The sequence below is a fragment of the Peromyscus maniculatus genome, chromosome 16 (genome assembly GCF_049852395.1).
Source record: "Peromyscus maniculatus bairdii isolate BWxNUB_F1_BW_parent chromosome 16, HU_Pman_BW_mat_3.1, whole genome shotgun sequence".
Classification (NCBI taxonomy): Eukaryota; Metazoa; Chordata; class Mammalia; order Rodentia; family Cricetidae; genus Peromyscus; species Peromyscus maniculatus.
In genome coordinates, this window is record NC_134867.1 from 26676291 (window position 1) to 26700544 (window position 24254).

The 24254-nt window shown below is 39.3% G+C and overlaps 1 long non-coding RNA gene and 1 pseudogene across 1 annotated transcript; one reads left to right on the top strand and one right to left on the bottom strand.

Annotated features, from left to right (window-relative positions):
* Nucleotides 1-244: 244 nt before the first annotated feature.
* LOC121823134 (uncharacterized) lies at nt 245-9604 on the top strand. Its single transcript, XR_013045210.1, has 3 exons — nt 245-300; nt 6112-6376; nt 9487-9604. It is a non-coding gene; the product is annotated as an uncharacterized LOC121823134 (long non-coding RNA).
* Nucleotides 3262-5719, bottom strand: LOC143268871 (stAR-related lipid transfer protein 4 pseudogene; annotated as a pseudogene).
* Nucleotides 9605-24254: the final 14650 nt, after the last annotated feature.

A 24254-nucleotide genomic window follows, 5' to 3' on the forward strand; every position in this document is an offset into this window, starting at 1 on the left:
CAAAGGGAAGTGACCAATAAGGAAATGAATTAACTAAAGGCTAAATTCAGATAATATCTAAGAAGAGGGCTCTTACGTGTTCAACTATAATCTTGAACGTGATTGGTAGAAAATGTTAAGAATCTATAAGTTCCTAGGTCATTGGGAGAAAATGAAACTGTCTTCTTTTTTCCTGTGACTCATATCTGTCCAAGCTATCTGCCATTTTTCTGCAGGGTGGGGGAAAGTGTGCTCGGTCGCTAGGTAACCTGTGCAGCTAGATGCCTCTGGTGATAGTTAAAGGGAGATCTGGAACTAGAGGTGAGGTTTGGGAAAGGAGGAAGTAAAGCTTAATTGGCATATCCGCCAGGCCTTCTCAAACAGGTAGCCGGATGCTTAAATCTGTTCTTAGAGAGTACAAAAGGTATCTCTGATAAAGTACTTTCCTCTATTTGGGGATGGACCTGGCCGGATGCTGCCAATGATGATAATTACAGGGAGGCTTGAACCGGAGTTCTGGCTGAGCATAGCTGTCAGTGCAGGTTATCCAAATAGTCCTAGAAGTGGTTAGATAAGGAGTTAGAGGTCTATAAAGTTAGTAAGGCTGTAAGAAAGGAGGGTCCGAGCTAAATTGTGTAAAGCTATTACTGAGCATCCACTTGACCTAGGAGGTGTCTACTTGTGGAATTTGTCTCCAATCAGGAGACTTTCATGTGGACTGTTATTACTGCTAGTCCTTGAAAGTGGCCAAGGGAGATAATCTGATTCCAGAGAAAGCCTTTCCTGAGGCATTTAGCCAAATACCTGGAATGTGTATGTCCAGAGAGTGATCAGTCCACACTGTCAGCCCTTCCTAGGGAAAAGTCACTTGGGAAAACTATGAAGGCACACATGATTTTCATAACAGAATACAGCTGATATGTAACAAGCCAAGTAACACCAAAAACTCCTTGGGATTTGGCTTCCTTTGGAGGAATTCCTTGATCTCTCCAGGTAGTGACTTTGCTATAACCAGCTGAGTTCTTATGATATATTCCTGCAGCCCGCAGCAGCACATAAGAATACCCAGAGGTGGGCAATTCAAAGGTTTGATTGGATTCATAACATTTAGTAAGTAAAAGTAAATTTTTGGAAAAAATAACATGATGGGGAAGGGGGTGTTCAGTCTCTAAGGACAGCAAACGTTGAGAAGGCTCAGCTATGATGAAGTAATGCTAGCCATGGGCTCATAATAAAGCTCCTTATGCAGAGTCCCCCAGTGCTGGCTGTAGGCTGCTGTGAATCTAGAGTGCCTTTGGCAACTGCACTTTGTCCTTCCTGGTGGGGATAAGAGGATAGCTTTGTACATTCTGTTCTCTTAGATAACCCAGGTAGGGTACAAAGCTTTCCTTGAATCCCCTTCTTGTCAACTGTCTTCAGTTCGAAAGAAGCCACACGCTTTGTGCCATTTTGAGGATTGTGTGTTCTGCTACCTTACAACAGTCTAAATGGAATACATTTATGTGTCTGCCTACCTGGAAAGCAAGGGCTAGACACATACACACACACTCATCACAAACACCACACCTCCCTCCCCCCCACATACATACACACATACACATATACATACAGATACATAAATACATAGCTTTAATATTTCCATCATCTAGCTAATGATCTTGGAGTTTCAGTTAGCAATCATTGATGGAATTAATGCATTTAATTGGATCATTCATACTTCATATGGGATGCTTCTGAAGGAAACATTAGATATAATTTTCCAAAAAATATAAACATTAAGTATAAAGGTCAAAATACTTCATCAACATCGAAAGTCTAATGTGGAGAAATTCCCATAAACACAAAGTAAATCATATAAAATGGATGCACATACTTGGACTCCATATTTCTTAAAGGATGTGAATTGGAGGCTGGGAGTGTGGCTGCATGGAAGAGGATTGCTTAGCTTTTGTGCATATCTGAGATGGATCTTCAGCACTATTTTTTTTTTTTTAATGTTTAGAAATCTTTATTCAGATATACTCCACTGTAATTTAAAAATAAATATACATTTTATTTATAACATAGTTCTTTATTCTAATCCCATATATATATAGATTCACAAAATGATAAACTTCCTAAAAATGATCTCAATATAATACGTCATTTGTTGACTGCAGGAGATGAATTTTAATACATAGCACTATGTATAAAATCTCTGGAAACACAATGATGAAGAAATTTTAAGTTCAGTCACATGCTCTAGAATGAAGTTCATGTTTCTTCTATGCTCAGACCTCACCACTCCGTACTTCTAGAAGTCCAGTGAGATCACTTACGGGCCAGAAGCACAGCCTAGTCTCAGCATGCACGAGGCCTCGGCCTCACAATCAAAGAAACAAAGGGAGGAGAAAGGGCTGGACAAGTGACCACGTAAGTTCTCGTCAAATCCAGATTCCCATTAGCTTCTCTGGTTCTGTTACCTTCTCTACTGGGCTCAGAAAGCTACAACATCCATTTAATTAAAAGAAATTAGCATCTGATCCTAAAGATGCTGCTCTGCTCTCATAAATGTGTAGATATAACCAACCGTCTTATTACATAAGAAACACAGAACCAATGCAAAGAAGAAAGCCTAGAGATCAGAGCTAAGAGCCTTACCACCTGCTGCAGCTAGCTTCTTAAGTAAGCCAAGAGACCTCTCCGAAAAAGACCTACTTGCTGTGTGTTTGTCTTTATATAGTCTTTCTGTTCTGCCTTCTCATTGGTTGTAAACCCAAACACATGACTGCCTCATCACTGGCTGTTTGTACAGCCCTCCAGGTCTTCTATGGTATTGAGATTAAAGGCATGTGTCTCCAATGCTGGCTGTATCCTTGACCACACAGAGATCAACCTAGCTCTTCTACCAAGTGCTGGGATTAAAGGCGTGCGCCACAAAGCCCAGCTCTGCTATGGCTTGCTATTAGCTCTGACCCCCAAGCAACTTTATTTATTAACATAGAAATAAAATCACATTTCAGTACAAATAAAATACCACCATATAAACGTAAGAAAGGTGCATCCACATCTAAGGAAATTCTCAGATCTGTCAGTTTAATTCACCAAGTACTAGTCAAGAGACCTTCCAACATGAAAGAAAGGAAGACGAAGGGGGAACATCCTGCTAACTAGGACATAGTTCCACACCTGGAAACCCCCAATTTCAAATACACCCTGTGTGCATGGAACAGAAGAGATCCAGACATTTACATGCTAATACTCCAATGATTTATAGTTAAGAACTGAGAACAATACAGTCTATTATTTTTGCTGAGTATTGCTTTAATCATTGAAAAAATACTCAAGAATTTAACAAAAATCAGTATTTCCTACCAAAATGTCACTTACATGAAACTGTTTTAAAACAGCAGTATCTACTGAAGGTAACATTATGGAAAGAATTTTCAACACACACATTTCCTTAACAAGCTAAGCTACAGGAAACAACACAGTAATGTGGTAGGTTACACTCTTTACTGTCCTATAAAATGGTACTTTAAACAAAAATAACTCTGAGCCAATAATTTTTAGTTTACTGGGAATTAGTAATTTATTTATTTATATTTCTAAAGTATTCACCTCTTATTCAGCAAGCACTGAAAGTGCTAGGCTATAAGATTTCTGTTTAAGAAAGCAGTATCACAAATTGTCCACTTCATCTTATAGCAAGACAAATGGTACACATACTGTAGAATTGTTATTCATTACACTGGCTACAGGCATCATGTGGCTAATGAATGCTTGAAGTATGGCTAGTCTACAGCAGTAAAATACACATACTATTTCAAAGAATTAATAGAGATCATAAGGTATCTCAATAACTGTTTTTATATCAGTTACATACTGAAATATTTTAGATATAGTGAGTTAAAGAAAACACTGCTAAAATGAATTTCAGCTGTGTATTTTTTTTTTCTGTGTATGAGTGTTTTCTCTGCATGTATGTATATGTACTGTGTGCATGCCTAGTGCCTGCTGAGGCCAGATGGCACCAGATCCTCCAAGAACTGGAGTTATGGACAGCTGTAAGCCTCCATGTGGGTGCTGGGAACCAAATCAGGTCTTCTGCAAGAGCAGCAGGCACTCTTTTAACGATGACACCTCTCCAGCCTCTGCTAGGATATTTAAATTACATATATGGCTTGCATTATTTTCCTGTGATAACGCAGCTACAGAAGCAGCAGACCTAACTATATGCTAGTTATCATCCCCACTTTACAGTATTTTTATATTACAATACTTGAGATAAACACACTTAAAACATATAAATGTTCCTGAGTTTAAATTCACACACACCCCCACACACCCCTCTACTTTCAGAAACAAAACTAAACAAGTTCTAATGCCATCTTTCTCATCTCCTTCCCTACACTGGCTACCTAGATATCAAAATTAAATTGTATTTAATTGTGCCTATGGTTACAAGAATGGCTATTCTCTTGTCGCTGTGGTCTTTCTTATACGTAACATGGTACAAGTCAATGAACAATGGATTTACCTTTACAGACTATGGAGGACTTTTTCTTCTCTAAGCTATTGGCAAACTCACATAACATACCAAGAGTAAAGCACAACATTTACATTAAGAATCATTAAAGTTTTATAAACTGTTCACAAAGCTCCAAAATAACATGAAAAGCATTGTGCTTGCACACTTAGTAATTTTCAAGCAGCCAAATACTTCATCCTGAGGTAATTTCACTTTTGTGAATAGACTACACTAAAGGACCTGTATCTAAATCTTGGTATTTCATCCTTTCCACAGACTTCCACAACCAAACAAGGTGCAAACAAACACTTAAGAAAACCGAAATGCCCTATTTACATAGCTACTTACTCTCCATAGAAAATGAGGTTGTACCACGGAAGCCAAACACCTCCCATGTTTCTCTGGGCTGCACAGCTGACAGGACTGAAGACATTTACAGATCATGCAGCTGAGGGAAGGAAGAACAGACTCAACAGACCTCAGCCCTGGCAGTGGAACGTATTAGGCCTTTCGTAGAGCTTTCCGCAAATCACCATAGAAGTTGGTTAAAGTGCTGGCCATTGCTGTATCCACTGCGGACTGAGGGATCATGCCGCGCAGATCTGTCTGAATATAGCCCGTCAGAAGACTCTGGCTTGGACTGTCTTTAAGCGGAACACAAAACCAGCCGCAGGGATGGTTATAGCCTCGGACAAATTCTGGCCTTGTTTCACTCCAGTCGAGACTCACCCCACAGGATAAAAGTCCTTCTTCATAGCCCACAGTATAGGAGAAATCAACAAACTCTCTCGGGGAAATAATATTCAAAAGTTGACCAGCAGTGGTGTAACGCATCACACAGCAATTCTCTTCCAAGTGCTCCAAAATATCCAGTGAAGTCATTAACGGATCCCAACACAAGCGGCTGGGCCCTGGGCGTATGTGGTCTATTACATTACTGACAATGTCATCCATAACACCTTGGGCTTTGTACAGATACCCATTAAACTCTTCTGAGGGTTTTCTCCAAACTGTGACATCTTTCATTTTCTTGGCCACTCGCCATTTATCTTCTTCAATGTTATGATACTGGATCAGAGTGTTTTGAAGTTTAGTTGAAAAAGAGGCAACATCAGATAGGCCTTCCATTTTGATCTTCCTGAGGATGCCAGGCAGCCCCGAGGTCCAGGAAAACCGGGCTCGCAGCTCCGGGAACCCCGCGCTTCAACCAGCTGTTTTCCAACCCGCCCAGGCGCGGCTCTCAGCACTAATTTTTTAAAGTGGTATCTTCTCTGGAAATCAGAGCCCACTTTACATCTTAACTGACAAGCAGTTTCATCAATTCTTGAAATGTGGACAGTTATAAAGAATAACTCAAGGCCGGGTGCTGGTGGCGCACACCTTTAATCCCAGCATTTGGGAGGCAGAGGCAGGCAGATCTTTGTGAGTTCGAGGCCAGACTGGTCTACAGAGCAAGATCCACGAGATCCAGGAAAGGCGCAAAGCTACACAGAGAAACTCTGTCTCGAAAAACCAAAAAGGAAAAAAGAAAAAAAAAAAAAGAATAACTCATTTAATTTGGTGGTGACATATTCTCTGAGGAACTATTTCAGGAAGTGAAATACTATTGTTTATCTTTGTAGAAAGCAGGATCCTGACATAAAATAGCACTCCTCAGGAAAACAAAAAAGGATTAAACCCTGTTACTTATCACACATGGATGGAAATTAATGATACTGTTCAGTGAAATAATACAGAAAGAAGACAAATGTCTCTGGATCTCCCTGATATCTGGAATTCAAGAAAATTGACCTTGCAGAAGTTGAGAGAGGAACAGCAGCCTCCAGGGACTGGAAGAATAAATGTGCAGGAGGCCTGGGAAAACATGGTCACTGACTTACAGTTAAGGTAGGAAAAGTGATTTCTGATATGCTGTTTGCACAGCAGAGTGAGAATATATTAACCATAAGGGACTGTATGTGTGAGTGTGGTACACGTAAGTGTGAGTGTGTACCTGTGGAGGCTATAGTGGCATTGCTCAATTTTTCTTCACCTTATTCTTTGGGACAAGGTCTACTAGACTTGGAGCTCATTCATTTGACTAGGTTGACATTCCAGTGAGCTTCATGGATCCTCCTATCTCTGCCACACTCTGGCTTCTTCATGGGTGTGGGGATCCGAACTTAGATTCTCATGCTTGTGCCGTGAGCAGTTTACTGACTAGACCATCTCCCCAGCTGGCATTGTATAATTTTTTAAAAGGCAAAAGAAAGTAATTTTAGTGTTTCTTCTATAAAAGAGATAAATAGGCCGGGCGGTGGTGGCGCACGCCTTTAATCCCAGCACTCGGGAGGCAGAGCCAGGCGGATCTCTGTGAGTTCGAGGCCAGCCTGGGCTACCAAGTGAGTCCCAGGAAAGGCGCAAAGCTACACAGAGAAACCCTGTCTCGAAAAACCAAAAAAAAAAAAAAAAAAAAAAAAAAAAAAAAAAGAGATAAATATTTCAGAAGACAGACACATTTACTTTGATTTGAACAATTATACAATTTACACCTGTATTGAAACATCGTATGGGACTCAATAAATATGTATTTTGTATGTTGATTAAAAAGGATATTTAATTTAAAAAATAAACTTCCTATTTATTTAGGTAATATTATATCCTTCTGAGGTCTTTGATGTAGTATAAGGCTAGATAGTTATAATTTCTTAGTTATGATAAAAGATAAGTTAGATATGAAACCTTAGACTCACAATGACAAAATAGAATATTTTCTTTAATTTTGCCAAATACAAATAGACTTTTTCTTGCTTGATAATTGTTTTGTTATATGTAATTTTACTATGTTAAAGTTAAAACCTTCCTTTTTGGAAAAAAAAGGGGGGAAGTGCTGTGGATATTACTCTGTATGCTGTGAATGTGTTGCTCTGATATGGTTGATAAATAAAATGCTGATTGGCCAGTAGCCAGGCAAGAAGTATAGTATAGGTGAGACAAACAGAGAGGAGAATTCTGGGAACAGGAAGGTTGAGTCAGGAGATGCCAGCAGCCACCAGAAGAAACAAGATGTAAGATACCAGTAAGCCACGAGCTACATGCTAAGGTATAGATTTATAGAAATGCGTTAATTTAAGATGTAAGAGCTAGTCAATAGTTAGCCTGAGCTAATGGCTGAGCAATTTTAATTAATTTAAGCCTCTGTGTGTTTATTTGGGTCTGAGCAGTTGCAGGCACTGGTGGGACTGGAGAAAACACCAGCTATAGTATTGTATAATTTTTTAAAAGGCAAAAGAAAGTAATTTTAGTGTTTCTGCTATAAAAGAGATAAATATTTCAGAAGACAGATACATTTACTTTGATTTGAACATTACACAATTTACACCTGTATTGAAACATTGTATGGGACTCAATAAATATGTATTTTGCATGTTGATTAAAAAGATATTTAATTTCAAAAATAAAATATGAATGAAAAAAATGAATAGAAAAAAGTAAGGACAGTCTCAAATTGACCTTTCCCAGGTAGGATTGGTAGTTTCCTTTTAGTAATTCATAAGATAGAGAAAAGACTTTGAAAATTCTTTTTTCTTCCCTCAAAATTTGCCTCAAAAATTCCTCAATTGCTTGCCCCCTTATTTTCAAATTCTTTGAAAAATCCAAGAATAAGCCTATTTAACATTGTTTAATCTAACGTTTCCCAAATTCATATGAATTCAACACTTTCTGCTCCCTGAAATAAAACAAACACATGCTACAGTCTATGAGTCATGATTTGGGAAAACACCTTTAAAATATATTATTTCTCTAAATATGGTATGTAGGTCATTTGTATTTCTATTGAGAATAAAATAAGACACTAGGGAGAATGAATTAACCTATCCAATAAATTATAAAAGGTCTAAGTGATAGTTCATACACTAAAAGTATTTCCTAAAGTGAAATTAGATTGAAGCTCAGTGGTAGTAGAGCTCTTGACTGCTTGTATGTGGACTCAGGTCTGATCCCCAGCATTACCAAAATGATGATGATGACAACGATGATGATGATGATGATATGATGATGATGATGATAAACTAAAAAGAAAAGAGAGATAGCATCTCATTTAAAACTAAACAGAAAAACTTACATTCATTTTTGTGGTTTTTGGACTCAGGTTAAACTATTAGAATAGACTTTACCATGGTACCCTAGCTCATCTCAAATTAGCAGTGACCCTCCTGCTTCATCTTCCTGGGTGCTGGGATTACAGACAGGGGCTACCACATGTGATGTAGTGCAATAGTTTAGGTTAATCAAGAGTGGATCAGCAACAAAAACAGTATGTCCTATGGAATAATAAGGCATCAAAAAGAAATATCAATAGTTCGGAGCTGGAATATAGAAATTTATACCCACAGGAAGCACACAAAAAAAGAACAAGTAACACAGGAGAGTGAGTGGTTAGTGTGTTTTCCTGTCACAGCTAGAAGACAGTGGAGTCTGGTAAGGACAGACAGGTTAACAGCAGAAACATGGGCAGTGATAGAGAAGATGTTCAGGTTTGTGACCTGAAGCATGGTGATAGGAATCAGTAACAGTGGAAAAGTGTCTGAGGGCTGAACATTGCAGCTGCTGATGTATCCTGTGTCAGGAATCAGGCACAAGCTTTGGAGTAGCTTGGGTTTAGAACAGCGGCTCTTGACCTGTGAGTCTAGATGCCTTTAGGGAGTCAAACGACCCTTTCACAGAGGTCACCCTAAGTTCATTGGAAAACATGGATATTCATGATACATAACTGTAGCAAAAGCACAGTTATGAAACAGCAACGGAAACAATTGTATGGCTGGGGTCACCACAGCATGAGGAACTCTGTTAAAGGGCAGCAGCATTAGAAAGGGTGAGAAATACTATAAGGTTTTGATCACTGTGTACACCTGGCCATTTGAAGTCTTTTTTGTATGATTGTCACTGTTATTGGTTTTATTGGTCACCAAACATTGCCTCTCTTCAACTCTTTTCTCCAAAATTTTTTTCCCCAGGAGCAGTTTTCGGTGTGAGTCTCCTGTCACCTGGATAGGATGGACATCCATAAGCCCACATAACATGGAGGTGATGAATGGAACTGCTAAATAAAATAACGAAAGCTTTTTATTCATATGTTTGTGTGTTGTGTAAATGTATACCTGATATATGTGAGTATCTGAGGCCAGAAGAAGGGGTTGGATCCCCCTGGAGCTGGAGATACAAGGGATTATAAGCCAGCCATTATGTGTGCTTGGAATCTGAACTCAATTCCTCTGGCAGGGCAGGAAGTGTCTTAACCTCTTGGCCATCTCTTCAGCCCAATGAAATACTTTTAGGTACTATTTTCTACCTCTGTCCCTGTGACCTTGTGAGCAGTTTTATGCAGTTACATTCACAGCTGCCTGATGTTGGGCTCCCAAAAGACTGTGAGATAAACATTAGCACGAGGATGTTGGCAAAAGAGACCCTTTGGATGGATACCCGAGGCAGGGAGAGGAAGCAAGCAGATGGCACAGTGAGAAGCAGGCAGGGCTGCAGCATCACCTGACTGCCTGATACGTTAAAGAGCTACAAGGATCCTTTAGAGTTGCCTCTGTGGATCAAAATAACCAGACCTTCACACATAGGGACTGATTCATCACAGGTGTAGGCTTCCAGAAGTTTCGTGCTTGCTGAAAAGGTGGCTATCTGAAATCTATCTGTAGACTGCACTTGCCTCTTTGGGCTCATTCAGTCCTTTCCTAAAATTGGACACAATGCAGTGTCCCAGTAGACACCCCCTGAATATGTACACTTTAGTTTTATAGTCCTTCAGAATTGTTTATGAATCAAAAATGCCACAATCACTGAACTGGGAGAGTCCAGTAAGTCAAACATTTTTTTCTTTAGAAAACCAAAGTTCATCTAGAAAATACTCAACTGAATGAAGCTGGTTTCTGAAACAATATAGTAAAAAGATACATCCTGCTTCTACAATGGGACAATTTCATTCATCTGTGAGGATCAGGAGCACTCAAATACTTGGCAATTTTTCTACCTTACTAAAAGCTTAAAAGCACGTCCCAGTGTCTGAAACAATCCTGACTAGAACCAAGAGGGGGCAGCAGAGAGCCACAGTGCAGAAGCTATGTGTGATCATGGCAGGATTTGGATTCTAGCTGGGTCTTGGATAACCAGATCAATAAATAGATTTACTTGTTTGTGCAAACTAAGAAGCAGACCCCTGGGTTTCAAATTTAATAAGCACTGAATGAATCACCAATTGCTTATGGGCAGTGTTCCTGACACAAAAAACTAAACAGGATGAAAACAAGTAGATTCCAGGTACATGGGGTTGGGGTTGGGGTTGCGGGAGTGAGGAGGTGGGGGTGGAATTGGGGGGTGGAATTGGGGGGTGGGGGAGTTGCTAGGGAGGATGAGCCTTTAAGATTGGAAGTTGCGTCAGGAGCCCTCAACATTCACATTGAGTACTCAGTGAACAATGTGTGACAAAGGATAGCTTTGGCAAAAATTTGCGTAAGTGTATATATCTTGCTAGTAATTACTAATCCATCATAAGGGAGATAAGAGCTGATATCCTTTGAAAGAAACATTGTAAGACTTTGCATTTGTTAATAAAGCTGTATTTCTTCTCAATTTATAGTTTTATTTTTATTATTTTTGTTGTCTTGACATTGTTTTACTTTTTAAAGTGTTTGTTGTTTTTTATTTATTTTCTCCTATCAAGTCATTTAAATATAAGTATATGAGTTTGCTTCTATAATTTTGTCACATCTTAACACATTTTAATAGAAAGAGCTATAACTTTGAATAATTTTCTAAATATTCTTTATTTGGAGACTTATCTTCTTTTAATTCAATTATTGTTTAGAACATGCTTTTAATTTTCTACAAAGGGAGCCTTTCTGTTTCAACCATTATCATTATGTTTTTCTACTTTTGTCAGAGAATATGCCATTTATTATTCCTACCCTGACATAATTGAAGATTTATGTCTTAGAATGTGATTAATTTTTGCTTCAGGAATTCTTGGAAAGTATATATCTGTTGTAGATTATTATTTTAAGGTGTGTTACATTTGTTTATGCTGTGGAACATTTGTTTAATGATGCAAAGATGTGTTGCATTCTTTTATATTGCATTTGTTTAACTCTGTGAAGCTGTGTTACTGTACCTGTCTAAAGCACCTGATTGGTCTAATAAAGAGCTGAATGACCAATAGTGAGGCAGGAGAAAGGATAGGCGGAGCTGGTGGCCAGAGAGAATAAATAGGAGGAGAAATCTGGGGAGACAAAACAAAAGAGGAAGGAGGAGGACTTCATGGCCTAGCCACCCAGCCACCCAACCACCCAGCTACACAGCTAGACATGGAGTAAGAAAGAAAGAAAATGTATACAGGAATAGAGAAAGATAAGAATTCTGAGGCCAATGATAGACAGGATAATTTAAAGGTAAGAAAAGCTGGCTAGCAGCAAGCTAAGGCTGGGCATTTATAAGTAAAAATAAGCCTCTCTGTGTGATTTATTTGGGAGCTGGGTGGCAGTGGTTCCACCAAAGAGTAAAAAACAACCAACAACGTATATTCTATTACAAATTGCCCATTACCTATTTATTTAAGACCATCACTAACTGAGCTTATTTTGAGTTTTCTAAGGTTTAAAACTTTTTTTTTTGTTGTTTTCTGTTTCTTTTGAGACAGGGTTCCCTGTATAGTTTTGGTGCCTGTCCTGGATCTTGCTCTGTAGACCAGGCTGGCCTCAAACTCACAGAGATCTGCCTGGCTCTGCCTCCCAAATGCTGGGATTAAAGGCGTGTGCCACCACTACCCAGCTGTATTTCTTCTCAATTCATAGTTTTATTTTAATTTTTTTTTTATAAGAAATTGTTTTGGGTTGAGTAGGTGTGATACTACAATATGAGAATAATACCCCAAACTTCACATATTTAAACTCAATCTCTAGTATGTGCTACCTGGAGGTGAAGACACCCCGGAAGTCATTGGGAGCAAGAGAGGAGAGTGCTTGGTTGGAATCAGGGCTCTTACAGTCCCAAGAGAACCTCTTTGTGTTCTACTCTGTGAGAACACAGTAAGAAGGTAGCATCTAAAGGACAGAAAACAGACTCTGTTCAGACTGAATCTGCTGGTCCTTTGGTCTTGGGCTTCCCAGATTTCAGAAATATGAGGAATTCCTTTGTATTATAAAGAGCTGTCATGTTGATGCTCATTTGTTTCTGTGGTCTGGGTAGACCAAGACATGAAAGACCTGTGAAACATCCTCCACAAAATACAGCAGGCAGGCTCTTCTGTTTCTTCATTTCTTCCTGATAGACTTCACTTGTCTTGATGCTGTGTTCTTGTCCATGAGAGTGAGATTGCCAAGATTTTCTGCCTGGATGGGATTCAGAATCCATATATATATATACCCTTTTCCTGAGTCTCCACTTCCTTTCTCTTGTCTTTCTAGATCTTTCCTGAACCCTAGATTTTCTTAATCCTCTTTCCATAATGGATGGCTGGTCATTCTAACAGTTCCCACCTTGACCTCGGCTTGCCTCCTCCTCACTGTAGGCAGACAGAGTTCTCTTTTTGAGTTGAGAGCAACCAGAGCAGGTTGTTTTTGCTAACCTTGTTCTTCCTGGCATTCCTCTACTGTCCCTGCTGGCAATGGGATCTCCCATCTCCACTGATTGCTTCAACACCATTTCAGTGCATTGTCCTTAAAGCAATGAGACATAGATGCATATTCATAGAGAATGAAATTCATTCAACTCTGTATCTTTCCAATTTCACACTGGCTTTGTACTTTTTTTTGTTTGAAAAGTATTTTATTGATTCATATTTAGTCTAAATGAAAAATTTTCTGAAAATTGAGTTCTACAGAATTAAAAAGCAATCATGCATCTTTAGGCTATTGAATAAGGGAAGGCTGCCTGCTTATAACAGGGCCCCACACCATAGTAGGTCCCCAGACCTTAGCACAACTGACTGCATGATGGAAGTACCATCAAGGTTGTAAAACTCACCACATAGACAGCACCACTTGCTGAAACTAAGTCAGAGGCCTAATCCATCAAAGTCCATATAGTTTTGTGAAACTCTCTAAATGTACTAACCTTGGTTTTTAGCTTCTATAGTTCTTCTGGCTAACTGTTCTTGTTAACTGAAGTATGTCAGCCCAGAACATGGTTTTTGTACTTAAAAGCTCACCCTGAGAAAGGCTCGAGGCTACACTGGGATCCCAAACACCAGTGTATCTGCCTGCCAGCTAATAAAGACCAGTTATTGGCTTAAACCCATGCCTGAATAGTCTTCTCTGGTGAATGCCTCCCAACATGCTGACTTGAATTCTATTAGCTTTGTGATTTCACTCCAGCAATTTAAATTCTCTGGACTTTTGTTCCCTTTGTGGAAACCGAGATTGGGCCAGACAGTGACACCAGGTGGTATCACTTCCAATGGGCGTTTGAAAACACATGGGTCTATTTTTGTTATCATAATAATAAAATATGGGGCTGAAATGTTAATTATCCTCTAAACATGCTACCGTGTGGTGAACAAGAGGATGGTCTAAGCCACATGCTTTTGCAATCCTGCTGGAAGCATGACAGATAATGGATGAGCTCCTAGAAAATATTTTTATTCTTGTGGTTCAAATATAGACTGAAAAGGAATAGAGAAAAATTGTCTCCAGGAAAATTTTATTTCTATTTTGGTCTGAGGAAAATATCTAACAGGAGATATTAGCATTTGATGTTGTTTTTAAGTGTCCTAAAATATTTAGCTTATTAATAATTCTGTCAAAACATTTTGAAAATATCTTCAATGAAAGCTCATTATCCATCATTCAGTTTTCTTTCAATTAAATTTTAAGAATTTTAGAATAGTTTTGCTTGATATGACAAGGTTTTCCAAAGATAGTACAAGGAATTCATGTATACCCAGCTTTCAATTTCTAGCTGTTTTGAATGCTTTCATCAGAGTGATGGGAGTAGAAAGAAGTGTGTGAGTAGGATGAAGGACTGCAACTTAAAGAAGGGAACTTGTGCCTCAGTCCCAGGACACATGGTTACATACAACCAATCCTTCCAAACATGTGCCCACAAGAGAACTGGAGTTACCATGAAGTGAGAAGATACTTGGATTGGTCCCTGTGAGAATGCTTTCCTCAACGATCTACTTAATACTCAGTAGTTGTCTATCCAACAAGATGGTGAGAATAATGAATTCCTAGCAGACTAAGTTGTACTGTATTTTATTGTCAAGACACAGTATACAGAAGGGCTTAACAAGTATTAATAAAAATGAAGTATGCCCTTAGTAGATTGCCTATTAAACATGCCCCCATTTTTTAATGCAGTCCATTCACACAGTTAGTACAAGAAATACGTTTTTTTTTTCTTCTACACCACGGGTGTGAAATGTTTATACTGTGCATTGGAATTTATACAAAATGGTATACTCTGTTTGATTGCTCTTAGAATACTTGTGACTGTTTTAGACAGCTAGGGGATATGAGTCTAGATATCTGAATATGGTTGATTTCCATAGAATAATTAGGTGTTTTATTTTTTTAAATATGGGAGAGTTTATGTTGCCATGTGGTACATATTAAACATAGTTTTCTGTGCTTTTGCCTTTTGCGGTAGACTGTGCAGTAAAAAATAGAATTTCTTTTCTGACGTTTCATTACAGAGGATCCAGTCTTTTGATCCTGGGAAGCAGAGCTGAAAGAATGGATAATAATCTGAATCATCCTTTAAGTGAAATATCTGTTCCTTCCTCTCTCCTCTTTCTGCTCCTTGTTTATTAATCCTTGATGTTGACTAATTACATCATATGTCCGAAGAGACAGTTCATGTAACTATAAACCCCTTCTGTCTTGGGGCCTGGACTGCCTGGAAGAGCTAGGGATTCAGTGAGACGCTGCTTTGTTTGCAATGGTTTAAACAGTGCCCATGTCACTGAGTGCTTCTTGCTCATCAGCTAAGTGTGGTCGCTGACACATGCAACCTGTCTTTTCAGATACCTTGAAAGTTGATGTTGATCTGACTGAATGCATTTTGTGCCTAATTTTAGCTTTTTTTTTTTTTTTTTTTTTTACAAGTGCCTGGATGCTCGGAGATAGGTATTTCTGCTAGCTTGAATGATGGTGCCACACAAATTGCACTCTACTTTCTGGCTTTAAACTATTACTAATAAATAAATAAATAAATAAATAAAAGTTTAACATATGATGGTTGATCTTCATGGCCACCTTGATTGCATTTGGGATCATGTAGGAAACACACAAAGGGCAGATCGTTGAGGGCATTTTAAGGCAGGATTAACTGAGAGAGGGAAGATCCACACTGAATATGGGTGGTCCCTATCAAATTGGCTATAGTCCTGTATTGAACAAAAAGAAAAAGTCAGAAGTAAGCTAATGGAGCGGCCACAGCCTATTTTCTGTTTCCTGATGTACTACAGCTCCCTTCCTTACATTGTTTTGTCATCGCTGAAGCTCCAAGTTCAGGAAAAACAGGGTATTTGTGAAGGTGAGTGTTGACTGTCAACCTGATAGGACCTAGAATGATCCATGAGATAAACCTCCAGGCCCAGGTCCATCTTCCAGGAAATTTTTAGATTTGGTTAGCCTCTAGGCGTGCCTGTGAGGAAATATCTTGACTAGTGGCAGTGAGAAGACCTATCCTAAAGGGTCCACCTGTTCCCTGAACTTCCAAACGGTTGCCTAAAATGAAACAAACATAGGTGGGTGAGGAAGTTCCTCCCTAGAAATTGTTCAACAAACTACTCTCTGGTTTGGTGTAGAATTTACATGCTTGGTATTCTTGGGGGGGAAAAACCCTCCTGCCATTGTTGCAGAGACCCAAAGAGCACTCAGCGGGGTAGAAGTCTGAATTTGAGAATCTTTATTTAGCTGGCTAGCTACTGCCTAGAGAGAAACAGTTCTCACAGAATAGCCTGACGGCTTTCCACAGGGAGTTTTTTGCCACTCTATCCTGATCAGCATTTGCAGGGGGAAGTAGAACAAGCAAGCAGATTAACAGAAGGAAAAGAGACAGTTAGCTGGGCATCTTGACCTCAGTTTTCTAGAACAGGGTTGGGTACTTTCCCATGGGAGTTTTCACGGTAGAAAGGTGGAAAAGGGTGTGTGTGTGTGTGTGTGTGTGTGTGTGTGTGTGTGTGTGTGTGTGTGAGAGAGAGAGAGAGAGAGAGAGAGAGAGAGAGAGAGAGAGAGAGAGAGAGATTGAGATTTCCGGTTAAATCAAAAATGGCTCCAGTTGAGACAAGATGGAGTCACAAATTTGTGTCAAACTCATCCTGAACACATGGTAATATTTTGGCACATTCACATCTTGGAAGGTATAGTCTTTACATGTAGACCTCAGCTGGGTGTGGCGATACCTTTAGTCACTCCAGAGGCAGAGGCAGGCAGAGCTCTGTGAGATCCTGGCTAGCCACAGCAAACAATCACAATCACCACCACCTTAGACCTCAAAGAAGCCTCACCCATCAATTTTGAAGGAACATGGTTTCCAAGGGACAAAGATGTCTTAACTGGGTGTGAGCAACAGGTACAGCAAGTGTGCTTACACGTGCACAGAAGGCTGAACCAAAAGGATCCATTGAGCCCAAGAGTTTGAGGCCAGCCTGGGCACTGGAGGGAAATGGCATCAAAACAACAAAAATATTGTTTTAAATGCTTTGAAAAAATACCTTCAGTGAAATTTATCAGAACAACAACAACAAAAAAATCAGATTTATAACAAGTATTTTTTGTGTGCTTAATCTATTGAATGGAGTAGGGAAAAAAAACTTAAGACTGACATATTTCCTTTCCATGGATATTAAAATATGAAATACTCCTTTAGGAAGTAGTTTTCTTCAGGCTTTGCATCAACTCCATTCTATGCCTCAGAGACTGAAGTCTTTGCATGAGTGAATGGTACAGCTTGGGCACATTTTCCTTTTTTTGCAACCTGATTGTACCCATAACCTCACAGAAGCACTGCTTCAAACTCACAACTCATGGTAGGATATTATTTAAAATTTTACATTCTTCCTAATGGAAAAATAACTTAAAATACTTAAGTGGAAGATAACTAATTCATAAGAAATCCAACCCAGTACCAAATAATTTTCCATTCCTATAAACTCCATGATAAAATTCTGCATTTAAAACATTTGGTTCAGGTGTAGAAGCATATTCTGAAAGTTACATAATAATATATAAAGTCTTTTAGCTTTCAATTTCTGACTTCTTCAAGTGTAACAAACACTGACAGCTGTCATTTGAAAAGAATACAGATTTCAAAGACTAGCTTAATTTTGAAAGTATCTTATTCAGAGAAAAAAGGAGTTTGTTTTCATTAGAGACATTTTTCTGAATTCAGATTCATGGAAGGTCAAGGTCATCTAAGAGAGAGCTTGTGAATAAAGCAAGTTTTTTCCACACTTTCAAGTACAAACAGCAAACTGAAGAACAGAGCATTTTTTAATAGGTGCTCTTGGGAACCTGATTTAAGGACAGATAAAATAGTGCAGCAGGTGTTGCATTTGAGTGAGTGCCTGTGTAGTCAGTCCATTCAAATAAGTGAGAGATTCCATTTGAGGGACAGTGTACAAAGCAGGATTTTTTTTTCAAATTGTGTATTCCTGAATGTCTATGATTCCTGGCTTACAGCAAAAATCAATATTAGGTAAAAGACTAGATAACGTGTGAGAGTTCCCTGTAGGATGTAACATTTCATGGTAGGGTACAAATACCACCATTTGTTTTGGGGGCACAAAGCTGTGTCTGGCTTGCTGGGAGGCAATACTGTATGTTCTTCTCCTCGTTGTCCCCACAGTGACCACCTTCGCCCTTCAGACCAGCCTCTCTAGGGAGTGACTTCACATTTAATATAATATGGCCTGTTCCAAGTGGAATCAAGACCCAGGTTCAGTTTTCTATGTGCACATCTGTAATAACCCTGCTCACTAATCCCAGTCACTGGTTGAAGTTCTTAATTTTCCAAGACTTTGTGTGGCTTGTTACAACGGACTTCTTAGACTGTGAGTATGCTCTCCTTGTCTTTTTAAAGACTCATTGAGTGAGTGAGCTGCTAAATCACACATTCCCATTCTGATGCCCATGCTGAGTGCTCACACCTGGCCTGCTTTCTGTTTGCATTGTATCCGGTTTTTCTCATCCTGAATCCTTCTACCGGCCAGGACCTCAGAGACTTGTCCAGCTGCCTGGTGATCCAGCTTGTAGCCTTATATCATTGCTCTTTCAGATCCAGTTTATAGCTAGTGGGAGCTAGGTTGGCTAAAACTGAGGAAAAAAAATGGAATCAAGAAGTTGCATATGTAAGTTAAAACAAGTCCCCATTGAGAATGGGAGCAGCCAAGGGAGGGAGCAAGGAGAAGGAACAGGAACAGTGGAGAAGAGGAGGAAGAGGTTCTTGCTTGGTCTCTTCTTTCCACTCTTCCCAGGACAGCTAAAGGGAATGCAGTTAACAAGCTGGGGTGGCCAGGCATCTGACTGCAACTCTTGATAACCTCTTCCCCCTATGGTGTGGAATCGATGCATGTGTCCTGCTCAGGAATGGATCATCTGAACACTTGTATAGTCAACTCTGTCTCAGGCTCTCAGAATATTTGGAGGTCAAAATATCTTGAGATATATTAAATTTATTCAAGCATGTCATGTTTTGGATTTTTTTAGTGGGTTTTATTACAATATGACATATACATTCTCTGAAGAGCACACATATAAGGATACTTTTACAGTGCAAACCTCTAAGCCACCATCAACATCAAAGTATAGAAAACATCCCTTACTTCAAAAGCTTCATTCCTGTTTGCTGTCCCACATTCAAGCTCACAATAACTACTCTTCCACCTCTATCAAAGAGGTTTGAAAAGAAAGATACTTTTCTTTCCCATGTAACTTTTTGGAAAATATTTAAATAATAGCCAAATATTCACTAGACACGTGAGCTAGATAATACAATAATATTTTAAGAAATTATTATTGTTGTACTCTCAAAAGATGGTGGTACTTTTTTTTTTTTTTTTTTTTTTTTGCAGAGGGAATTCTTTTAGACCAAGGACCTGTGGCCTCCATCTCAGCTACTCAGCACCGCCTTAGTATAAAAGCAATCATCAAAATGGATGCATGCCATTAGAGTCCCAATAAAACTCTAACTAGGGACAGTTACATCTGAGTTGTGATTTATGGGCTGAGTAGTTTCAGATGGTCTGCCTTCCCAGTACTGAGATTACAAATGTATACCACTGTGCTCAGATTTTGCACATGGGTTCTGGATATTGAACTCAGGGCCTTGTGTTTGCAAGGTGAGCTTTTCATTGTGCCATCTATTCAGCTCGTAAAATACATTGTTAAAAATGCTTTTTATATTTATTATATTATATTAGTAGTAGTAATAATGGTGTGTGTGTGTGTGTGTGTGTGTGTGTGTGTGTGTGTGTGTGTGCTGGCAGAGGCCAGTGATGTCAAATTCCCTGGAGCTGAATTTATACGTAGTTGTAAGCTGCCTGATAGAGATTCTGGGAACCAAACTCTGGTCCTTTGCAAGTACAGTGAGCACTATTAACCACTAAACCATCTCCCCAGTCCACCAAAATAATTCTAATTAATGAATTAACTTATCTTTCTCTTCAGGGACTTTATAATGTCAGAAAGATATTTACTTGTCAGAACACTAAGTTTTTACTCTAGGTATTCAATTTAGAATTTAGATTTTTAGACATTCCTTATAAATCATTGATTAGTTTTCTTTTTTCCCCTACGAAAGTTTTTTTCCTGTGTTATTATTATATGATCAATTATATCAAAATAAAATTACTTAAAATATTTCCTTTTGTTCTTTAGAGCTCTTTACTAGTAAGACATAACATGATGGCTGGATTGTATGATTATTAAAATAACTATTAAAATTTAACACTTGCCGGGCGGTGGTGGCACACGCCTTTAATCCTAGCACTCGGGAGGCAGAGCCAGGCGGATCTCTGTGAATTCGAGGCCAGCCTAGTTTACAGAGCGAGTTCCAGGAAAGGTGCAAAACTACACAGAGAAACCCTGTCTCGAAAAACCAAAATAGATAAATAAATAAATAAATAAAAATAAAAATAAAAAAATTTAACACTTATGGTCTTACATTGCTTACTCCCAGTTCATGTATCGAAAGATGGCAAAACCTGAATTGACTGGAATTTTTAAAAAGTTCATAAATATGCATGATGTTCTTTTCTTCTTTGTAAGACTCATTTCTCAGTCCTTTGTACCCTGGGTTGTTCTTTGGCGACTATCTAGTCCTAAGAAAGACAAACTGATGTGAAGTTCAGAACAATGTTTCAGAATTAAGGCATATTCAAAGTGCAGATAAACGTCTGTATGGTGCTCAGCCACAAATGGGACGTTTATGTCGCATCTCCCCTCAAGGCTCAGGAACCAGCAAGGAAGAGGAGATGGAAAGACTGTGGGAACCAAGGGGTTGTGGAGGACCATAGAGAAATAGTGTCTTCTGAACATAACAGGACCATTTGACTCATGAACTTTCAGCAGCTATCGATACCTGCTTAAGAGCTGCACTAAATCAAGCCAATTAGCACTCCAGAATGCGGTGGGGAGCAAGACTCGCTTTTCTTTAAGAATGTGGCTTTTGTTAGGTAAAAAATGTTCCCCTGGATGGCTCCATACCCGTGACTTTATGGGCAGAACAAATTGGATTCAGTGGACAAACAGTCAATCAATCAAACAAACAAAAAAACCAAAGTTGGGAAGGGGTGGAAGTGGGGGATGGATCTGGGAGGAGTCAGGAGGAACCGAGCCTTTTAGATCTTATTCTTTGGAGTCAGGACACTAGTTCCTGAAGATATCCATCCACTCTGAAAATACTTTAGACAGTATGGACTGCCTTTATGAATAAATGCTTCGATTTGAATGAAGATTTGGCAGAACTTGGATTATGTGACATAATAATGATGCCAATGATACTATAAAATGAAACCCAACATTGACAGGTAGTGTAGGATAATAAAAAAGCAGTAACAAAGATCAAGTGAAATACGAGAACTGAAACATGTGCGAAGTTAGGATTTGTTGCTTATACAATATCTGATTGATCTTTCTACTTACTAATACAGCCTTGATTTGTTGGTGTGTGTGTGTGTTGGGGGGATGCTAATTTTCTTGCTTGAAATGAATCTGTATTTCTAACCTTCCTTACCTTTACTGGCCATATATAACACCATCCCCACTGACAGAAACTGGCTGTGGGCAACCATTAGACGGGGCTGGTAAGCTCCTCTGTTTGCTCCTGTCAATGTGGTGGTATTGTGTTCCTCAAAATATCGTGTACCTTAATAAACTTATCTGGGGTCAGAGAACAGAAAAGCCACTAGTTAGTCAGTGATAGCACACACCTTTAATCCTAGCATTCCAGAGACAGAAATCCCTCTGGATCTCTGTGAGTTCAAGGCCACATTGTAAACAGCCAAGCATGGTGACACACGCCTTTAATCCCAGAAAGCCAGCCTTTAATCCCAGAGAGTGGTGGTAGAAAGCAGAAAGATATATAAGGCGTGAGGACCAGAAACTAGCAGCATTTGGCTGGTTAAGCATGTGGCTGGTTAAGCCTCAGGCTTTCGAGCAGCAGTTCAGCTGAGACCCATTCCGGATGAGGACTCAGAGGCCTCCAGTCTGAGAAGACAAGACCAGCTGAGGATCCGGCGAGGTGAGTTTAGCTGTGGCTTGTTCTGTCTCTCTGATCTACCAGCATTGACCCCAATAACTGGCCTCGGGTTTGATTTTATTAATAAGAACTTTTAAGATTCCTGCTACATGTCAAGACACTGACTGCCTTTCCTTTGTTGGTGCTTCTGTTTCTTTCTGCCAGAATCACACTTCAGAGGGAAAAGATGGGAACCCCAGAGCTGAGAACAGCAGATAGCATGGGAGATGAGAACAGAGAAGGCACTAGGGAACTGCCATGTCAGGGCTGGGCCGTGAACACACATCGGATTACCTGGAAAAAATAACGCAACTGTTGTACTCGGTGATATTATCTGCTTCTGAAAGCAATGCCAAACAGATATGGAATATTTTCCTGTATTAGCAAACCGTCTATATTTCTGACAGCATCTTTTTTCTCAAGTCTCTCTTTCCCCTTAAAACAATTATAACATTGAGAACTTACTCTATGACAAAATTGTATCATGAGTAGATATTTTAGAAGTCAAATCAACATTGAAGACATGATAACATAACACTGTAATCTGCTGAAATGCACAAAAGTAAATAATTGTAAATACAAATAATTGTAAATACTATCAAAAAACCAAAAAAACAAAAAGCAGAAAACAAAAATAAGTATTGAGACGTAAACTATATGCTGAAACATTCACATTAGTAAACTTCACAAGTTTTTGTAGCCTATGAATACATATTTTTTTTTTTTTTGGTTTTTCGAGACAGGGTTTCTCTGTGTAGCTTTGCGCCTTTCCTGGAACTCACTTGGTAGCCCAGGCTGGCCTTGAACTCACTGAGATCCGCCTGCCTCTGCCTCCCGAGTGCTGGGATTAAAGGCGTGCGCCACCACCGCCCGGCTATGAATACATATTTTATTTTCTGTGCAAATGTCAAAATTAGTGTAGAATCATATACTTGGCCATAAAATATTAATAAATTAAAAATTAAGTATTTAAGCCAAATTGCCTGAGCACAACATGTTAAAGTTGGCAGTTATTTTGGGATGTATAAATTATATGCCAAAGAATCAATCAGTGTTTGAACTTGTTTCCTGCACAAGAAAGTGACCAGAAGAAAGTTTTGAGATCCGAGCGTACTGGAAGACATACTGTGAAGGCAGAACTTACACAGTAATATCCCATCCCTCTCCCGAACAGAAAGTGGACTGAATAAATCACAGCTTCAGTGGCGGCAGAGGGAAGGTAAACTCTACACTGCAGAGCAGTGCAGCTGGTATCCAGGATGGCTGATGGGATTAAGTGCAGGGAAGAGGTAAAGTCAACAGAGATCACCAAGGTCCTCTGAGTGGAACTGAGGGATCTCGGCCATGGGTGGAAAACTCCCAGGAACAGGAGTCTTACCTGAGGGCTCATCTCCCTTTGGAGAAATCATCCAATTAGTTGTAACTATGGGATGACACAATAGTATCAATTAGAACAAATTGAGGCAAATTAAGGATTGTAATTAAGCAAATTACTATGGAAAGCTGCCAGTTCCTTCCTTCCTCTTTTTAAACACATTTTATTTATTAATTTGTGTGTGTGTGTGTGTGGAGGGTAGAGTCTGTGTTGCAGTTGTACGGCAACTCTGTGGAGTCAATTCTCCCCTTCCATCTTTACATGGGTTCTGTGCATCCAATTCAGATGGCTGGGCTTGTATCGCAAGGGTCTTTAATCACTGAACCATCTCTCCCCCCCTACCTTTTCTTGAAGGAGTCATTCTACAGTAGCCAAAGGAGGAAATCAGAACAAATGATCAACATCAAATAAACCCCGTGCTCTCACACTTCAGAGCCATGGGCAACATCACGGCCTTTTAGCTAGACATGGTACCGTCTAAGATCAGCACTAGGAAGTGTGGTCTCACCACCAGATTGCTAGGCACAGTCCTATCAGAATGGGGCCTAACATTTCAAAACCATAATGTTAAGATTTCAGCCTGGCTTTGCAACTAATTTTATCCCTCCAAATAGAAGAATATTGTATGGAAGATAACAAACACAACAACCGCATAGCTGCTTTATC